Consider the following 8,893-nt stretch of genomic DNA (forward strand, 5'->3'; position numbering starts at 1 on the left):
GTAACAAAGAATGCACGCCGTCAATGAACTCTTGGGAGCGGCGATCAGCATTATACATCCAATGACGGCTCATCTGCATTACATGACATAAATATCATATTAAAACCTAGATCATAATTAATTATTTATACAACATGCATGCCACCACAAAAGATACAAATTTATGAAAGCATCGCTACAATGTAGACAATCCCAACTACCACTAAAAGAACTAAAGCTAAAATACATTTCAGGAGCACAAGGATTTCGCGACCAATCTCAACTAAAACAGATAGATCCCCCGATTGTGCAACATCTTTGGGCTTCTTCGGCTGGATCACTGCCTCATTAGCCGCCGTATCTGCCTATTGTGCAAGATATTTTTGCACGAGTTCAACATACTCTTCCTCCCAGTAGAAGCCTGAACATCGTCCACTGCCATCCCACTGAAATTAAAACAAAAAATTAGAACTTTAATCACAACCATCATGAAAATAGGTATAAACTAACCATAATCATTAAATACGATAAAATAACTCACATTACGATCCGAACACTTGTAGAAGATACGATCCTTGTTGGGACCCTCCTTCTTCACTCGGTACTCCATCACAATCTTCGTCTCATCACGACACTTGCCGCATGGAATGAAAGGAAGGCCCAGCCTAAGTCACTTTGGAAACCCATGAGAGGCCGAGGACCCGGAAGCAGTTGCCATCTACTCTCTATACTCATTTTTTAATACACTATAAATTTCTCCTTTTATAAACAAATAAAATTAACAAACTATAAAATTATCTATATCTCTAAACAATGATATTTTTAATGGTCATTGTGTTCTCGTCTTTTACTGCGGCAGGTAAGTAATTCATATGATATTTCCGCAAATTAACAGAAGAATGGGAATGTACACACATAACAGACTACTACGACGATATCGGGACGTGTGAATAAATAACCATCCGTACTAGTTGACCTTGCTTACGTGATCATCTCGGTGAGCATTTCTCCACCGGACGGCACCGTACTTGGCCACGGAAGAGCTCCAATTCTACGAGGAAGGGAACACGGTCTTCCACGACCGTTGCCGCTCTCCCTCGTAGAATCAAAGCTCCTCCTTGACGTCCGTTACCGCTCGACAGAGAACATGCTCGCTGAAATGAACACGGTCCGCTAGTTCAACTAGTACGGATTTTCTATAATTTTCTAACTATTTTCTAAGTTTTTCATTTCATAAAAAGTTAAAATAAAAAGTACGGTGATTGACAGACTACTACGATGATATCGGGACATGTGAATAAATAACCATCCGTACTAGTTGAACTTGCTTACGTGATCATCTCGACGAGCATTTCTCCACCGGACGGCACCGTACTTGGTCAAGGAAGAGCTCCGATTCTACGAGGAAGGGAACACGGTCTCCCACGACCGTTGTCGCTCTCCCTCGTAGAATCAAAGCTCCTCCTTGATGTCCGTTACCGCTCGACAGAGAACATGCTTGCCGAGCTGAACATGGTCCGCAAGTTCAACTAGTACGGATTTTCTATAATTTTCTAACTATTTTTTAAGTTTTTATTTATATATACTACGTTTAGGTACGGTGATTGACAGACTACTGCGACGATATCAGGACATGTGAATAAATAACCATCCATACTAGTTGACCTTGCTTACGTGATCAGCTCGGCGAGCATTTCTCCACCGGACGGCACCGTACTTGGTCAAGGAAGAGCTCCGATTCTACGAGGAAGGGAACACAGTCTTCCACGACCGTTGTCGCTCTCCCTCGTAGAATCAAAGCTCCTCCTTGACGTCCGTTACCGCTCGGCAGAGAACATCCTCGCCGACCTGAACACGGTCCGCAAGTTCAACTAGTAAGGATTTGCTATAATTTTCTAACTATTTTCTAACTTTATATTTATATATACTTTAACCTTCTTTCATGTAAATATGCAAGCTTGAAGTGATTTTGAGCTCAAATTGCTTACAAATGAAAAAAACCACAATAAAGAACCATAAATATATATAGTGAACAAAATGGCATAAGAAAATGGTAAAAAATGAGAGTATGAGATTGGTAACCTTTACAACTGAAGAATCGACGGAGGAATCGAAGAAATCGATGGAGGAATCGAAGAATGGATGGAGGAACAATGGAGGGAGGGAGGAAGCAAGAACACTACTGCAGTGAGCTTCAAAATGTGCTGAGCTCGGGCTCGGGGAGGAAGGAGGAGACGGCCGATTTATAAAGGGAGAACATTTAGTCCCGGTTGATGGATCCAACCAGGACTAATGGTAACTTTCCAACCCCGGGCGCAGCCACGGCCTGGGAGTAGACCTTTACTCCCGGTTGGAGCCACCAACCGGGAGTAAAAGTATACCTTTAGTCCCGGTTGGTGGCTCCAACCGGGACTAAAGGTCCCTGCCACCTCTGTCTAGCGCAGTAGCCGTTGGGCAGGGACCTTTAGTCCCAGTTGAATCCACCAACCGGGACTAAAGGTATCTCTAGTCCCGGGCGCAAAAAATCCTGGGACTAGAGCCCATTTTGGCCGAGGATCAAAGGTCTGTTCTCTACTAGTGTTCGTAGGGGCGGTCTGGGAACCGCCCCTACAAATACATGTTTTGTAGAGACTCTTGCATAGGGGCGACTGGGAAAACCGCCCCTAATAACGGTCTTCACCTGCCCCTACAAATTCTTTTTTACGTAGTGTGATAAACCTCAAGCATTATTGACGGTGTTTAGATATCCGGAATCAAAAGCTAAGCTCAAGTGGCAAATGGGGCTAGCCAATGCAACCAACATCAGCCAAATCACATCATGGCCGGCATGGAATGTGATTGTCGATGCGGGACCCACAGGATACCCCGCAAGAGAGAGAGAAGATCTAGTCCAACTAGGATTCTCCCCATGTAATCTTAGTAGTATAGCTATTAAGTAATCCTACTAGGAAATCTCATTGTAAACGGACTAGGACTCTGGCCTCCTGACTATATAAAGGAGGGCAGGGCTCCTGAAACAGTACAACAATTGAACAACACAACACTTGACAATCAATCCAACGCAAAGGCTAACGCCGACTGGACGTAAGGTTATTACTCGATCTACGATCGAGGGCCTGAACCAGGATAAATTGATTGTCTCTTGTGTTTACCATCGAGTTCGGCATACGTTGAAGCCCGAACATACTGCCCCGGGTACCCCCGTGGCAGGCTATCGGTGGTGAAACATCGACAGCTGGCGCACCAGGTAGGGGACTTCGGTGATTTTGCATCCAAGAACTCGATGGACCTCGACAACATAATCTTCCCGACGAGATCAACTTTCATCTTCGGCTCGTGGATCTGCGAGGCGGACAACAATGGCAAGCTTCAGGGCCATCTCCTCAAAGATCCAGATCGTCATAAAGAATTTCATATTTCACCAACTACAACGGATCAGCTCACCAGAAGATTCGCACAACTCACAGTATCCGATTCAAATTAGATCTCACAGCCACTCATATCCGATTCGAATTCAAACATCAAGGCGAAGGTTTATCCGAGTGCTTTCAAAAAACCGAGTTCTTTTTTTGGCAAGATTCCAGAGCACAACCCAAAACAACTCGGATTACCCTCAGAGTTCTTCCAAGAAGTCGAGTTCTTTTCCATTTGGGCCCGACAACATGGCAAAATCCTATCAGGGACAGTTCGAAAGATCTTTCAATCCAAGATGCGGGATACCACTGACAGGAGCCCAGGAGGGTCTCATGCTAACAATAACATCCCAAGACTGCATCATCCACTGGCCAGGTTCTGTTCCTGAGGACAGCGGTACCCAACTAGTCGGCACGACGACGACAGCAATTCTACCCTACCAAGAAGGAGACTCGATCTACAACACCGAGGCATCCACTAAAGTTATTAACAACTCCGACAGCATGAAAACTAATGCCAATAACAGAACGGCTCATGTGCGAGAAGTGCTCATGGTTCGACGACCGCGGTCACCATTAAATCCCCCAGAAGTACCCGATGTCAGATCATCAGATGAATCAGAATCCAACATATCACCTTTTGCCCAAGGCTACGACGGGGAAACAGATAGTCAGAAGCAAGCTAGAGAAAGAAAAAACAAGTTGAAGCAAGGGCGTCAACACCGTGCTAGGCAGCGCAGGGAAGCTTGGATCAGATACGAGTCAGAATTGGCAGAGTACGACAAAAGAAAATCGCAACGAGAAGTCGAGGGGAGACGCACGGCGAATACACCTTACGATAAGATTCGAGAAGCATTAGAAGAACTCGGAAAAACTTCACATCCCAGTGAGAAGTATGAACAGCTCCAGGACTTGCTCCGACCGACGATCCCGAAAACGCATGAAGAGAGAGCTCGATCAAGACTACCCGCCAGATCAACAACCTACAGGCAAGAAGATCAAAATCAAAGGAAATCCGCTTTCGAAAGACTTGGGCCGGGTGGAAGCCATGACGAAGGAAGTAGGAAGGAACATAATCAAGGCCACCGATTTGAACCACCAAAGAAGACTAGGAGTAGGGTACCTACCCAGACAATCTCACAAGATTATTCCCGTCAGAACGACAGTTGGCCAGAAGAAGGTGCCGAATCCGAATTCAAAGAAACCAAGACGCACGACAGATTCCCCTATTTCGCGAACAGGCTTGCATTGGTACGATTACCTCACAAATTCAAACCGTCTAACCACTCCAAGTATGATGGCAAAACTGAACCAAGGCAATGGCTTAGAATATATTCACAATCAATTGAACTAGCCGGAGGAGACGACGATATCAAAACCCTGTTCTTTCCCATGGCACTGGAAGCCATGCCTCTCCAATGGTTCGACAAACTGAACCTAGGATCTATCAGAAATTGGGAGGATTTGCAAAGAGCTTTTTGTGAGAATTTTGCAGGAATCATTACACAACCAATCACCCATGCAGAATTGAAAGGACTCAAGCAAAAGGGAGGAGAAAGTCTCAGAAATTACTATCGACGATTCGGCGAACTACGAGCTCAAGTGCATGACATAACCGAACGAGAAGTAATTGAAGCTTTCTCTCACGGAATCATGGCTAGGTGGCAATTTCAAGACTTCTGCAAAGAAAATCCGAGAAACAATAAAGAATTCAGATGAACAGTAGAAAAGATGATTACTGCAGAAGAAAAAACACGAGAAAGGTTCCCGGACAGAAACAACCAGGACAACTCGGACAAACAAAATCATCGAAATAGCAGACATCAAGAAAGAAAATGTAGGCCAGACAATACTGTGGCAATGGCCGACAAATCAAAGAAGTTCAACAAACCCAGAAGATATGATGACATTGAAAACATACGTTGCCCATTGCACCCTAGTGGGAGGCACACCATCGGAAATTGCTATACTTTCAAAGATCGATACACAAGAAAAGATAGTAAGGAAGACACCAAAAAGGACAATCAGAAAAGAGAAGAAGACAACCACGAGGACAAAGGATTCCAAAAACCTAGGGGAACGGTAGCAGTGATTTTCTCAGGGGCTCTGGATTGCAGAAGCAAACATCAAGAAAAACTAGCACTGCGGACCATTATGACAGCAGAACCGGCTACACCAAGATACCTCAATTGGTCACAATATCCTATCCAATTCACCAGAGAAGACCAATGGACTAGCGTGGGGAACGTAGGCCATTACCCATTGGTTCTAGATCCGACCATAGCTGGCATGACCGTCACCAAAGTACTAATCGATGGAGGAGCTGGGCTTAACATCATCTTTTCAGAAACTCTAAGGAAAATGGGACTACAACTCGCCGGGATGATTACACCAACAAGCACACCTTTTTACGGAATAGTACCCGGCAAAGCAGCCATGCCACTTGGACAAATTACTTTACCTGTTACCTTTGGAACTCCTTCAAACTACCGAACAGAGTTTATCAAATTTGAAGTCGCCGACTTCGATTCATCATATCATGCAATCCTAGGACGTCCAGCACTGACCAAATTCATGGCAATACCACATTATCCGTACTTACTGCTTAAGATGCCAGGACCCCACGGTATCCTTTCTCTTCGAAGCGATTTAAAGCGCGCTTTTGATTGCGACGTTCAGGCAATCCAAAATGTGGCTAAAGCACAAGCCGACAATGGAAGAAAAGAAATAGCCGCAATCGCTGCAAAAACAAGCCAAGAAGAATTAGAAATACCGGCTAAAAAACCTAGTATCATCGCACCACCAAAAGAAGCCGACGTCAAGCAAATCGACTTAGGCACAGGCGACACCTCCAAGACAGCAACTATCAGTGCTCACCTCTCGGCAAAATAGGAACTTGCGCTCACCAACTTTCTTCGGGACAACAAAGATATCTTCGCCTGGAAGCCAGCCGACATGCCAGGAGTCCCAAGGGAGTTGGCTGAGCACAGAATTGATGTTAACGAAGGCTCCAAACCTGTAAAACAACGGTTACGATGATTCTCACCCGACAAGAAGGCAGCAATTAAAAAGGAAATAACAAAACTGATGGCAGCCGGATTCATCAAGGAAATCCTTCATCCAGATTGGCTAGCCAACCCGGTCCTTGTACAGAAGAAAAACACGGACGAGTGGTGTATGTGCGTCGATTACACAGATCTCAACAAACATTGCCCAAAAGATCCGTTCGGGCTACCATGCATTGACCAGATAGTTGACTCAACAGCAGGATCTGCGTTATTATCTTTTCTCGATTGCTATTCAGGGTATCACCAGATCGCACTAAAAGAAGAAGACCAGAGCAAGACATCTTTCATCACCCCGTTTGGCGCCTACTGCTACAAGACCATGTCGTTTGGACTAAAGAACGCCGGCGCCACGTACCAAAGAGCTATCCAGACTTGCCTTGGGAATCAAATAGGTGAAAATGTGGAAGCATACGTGGACGATGTGGTGGTGAAAACAAAGAACCCAGACACTCTGATTGAAGATTTAAAACAAACCTTCGAAAACTTGAAGAAATGGAGATGGAAATTGAACCCAAATAAATGTGTATTTGGAGTTCCCTCAGGACAACTACTCGGATTTTTGGTTAGTCAGCGCGGGATCGAAGCCAGCACCAAGCAAATTCGAGCTATAACAAAAATGGGCCCACCTAGGAGTGTCAAAGATGTGCAGAAACTAACAGGATGCATGGCGGCCCTCAACCGTTTCATATCAAGACTCGGCGAAAAGGGGTTACCTTTCTTTAAACTACTAAAGAAGACAAACAAGTTCGAGTGGACAATAGAAGCCGACGAAGCTTTCAAAAAACTTAAAGAATACCTCACTTCATCGCCCATCCTGACACCTCCAAAGAAAGATGAAGATATGATGCTATATATCGCGGCAACTCCCACCGTAATCAGTACAACAATAGTCATAGAAAGAGAAGAACAAGGGCGCGTGTATAAAGTGCAACGTCCAGTATACTACATCAGCGAAGTACTGTCAGAATCCAAAATCCGGTACCCACACGTACAAAAACTACTCTACGCTCTACTCATTACCTCACGGAAGCTTCGCCACTATTTCAAAAGCCACAAGATTACCGTAGTGACAGATTTTCCACTCGGAGACATCCTACACAATAAAGACGCCACAGGGCGCATATCCAAATGGGCAGTTGAAATTGGAGCTCTTGATATCAATTTCACCCCACGGAAAGCAATCAAATCTCAAGACCTCACCGATTTCGTGGCCGAATGGACAGAGATTCAACAGCCCTTATCAGACACAATCCTCGACCACTGGAAAATGTACTTTGACGGATCGCTCAAACTAGGCAGGGCCGGTGCAGGCGTTCTCCTCATTTCTCCAGAAGGAAAACAACTCAAGTACGTCCTTCAGATATTATGGCAAGCTACAAATAACGAAGCAGAATACGAAGCCCTCATCCACGGGCTACGAGTCGCGATTACCCTCGGAATAAAAAGATTACTCGTATACGGCGATTCAGCAGTGGTCATCAATCAAGTCAACAAAGATTGGGACTGCACCAAAGAAAACATGGGTGCTTATTGTGCTGAAATATGGAAACTTGAAAAACACTTCCAAGGATTAGAAATTTTACACGTCCTACGCGATTCTAACATTGCAGCAGATGTCCTTGCCAAGCTCGGATCAGACAGAGCAAAGGTTCCACTCGGCGTATTCATAGAAGAGCTATCAGTTCCCTCTATCAAACAACCCGGTGAAACAACAAATGAAATTCAGGCTAAAAGCGTTCAGATCTTGACAATCAACACTTCATGGACCCAAGATTTCATTGAATATATCAAAGAAAATAAACTGCCAGTAGATAAAGCAGAGGCCACACAAGTTGTTCATAGAAGCAAAAACTATGTTTTAGTAGGGAATAAACTCTACAGAAGAGCAGCATCATCAGGAGTACTACTAAAATGTGTCTCATTTGAAGAAGGCAAAGAAATCCTAAATGAAATACACTCAGGTTGCTGTGGAAATCATGCCGCCTCAAGGACACTGGTTGGCAAAGCATTTCGCACCGGATTCTACTGGCCAACCGCTTTAAAAGACGCCGAAGAGCTTGTCAGAAAATGCAAAGGTTGCCAAATGTTTGCAAGACAAGCCCATATACTAGCTCACAATCTTATCTGCATCCCACCCGCTTGGCCTTTTTCCTGCTGGGGGCTAGATCAAGTAGGACCCTTGAAAAAAGCAAAAGGCGGTTTCGAGTACATCTTCGTAGCAATCGACAAATTCACCAAGTGGATTGAATACAAACCGCTCGCAAAGTACAGCGCAACCAAAGCAGTCGAGTTCATCCAAGACATTATGCACCGCTTCGGCATGCCCAATCGAATCATCACAGATCTAGGCTCCCCCTTCACGGCTATGGAATTCAAGAGCTGGGCACAAGACTGTGGTTTCAGTATAGACTATGCGTCCGTTGCACATCCAGA

Source organism: Miscanthus floridulus, chromosome 12, assembly GCF_019320115.1.
Source record: "Miscanthus floridulus cultivar M001 chromosome 12, ASM1932011v1, whole genome shotgun sequence".
NCBI classification, from domain to species: domain Eukaryota; kingdom Viridiplantae; phylum Streptophyta; class Magnoliopsida; order Poales; family Poaceae; genus Miscanthus; species Miscanthus floridulus.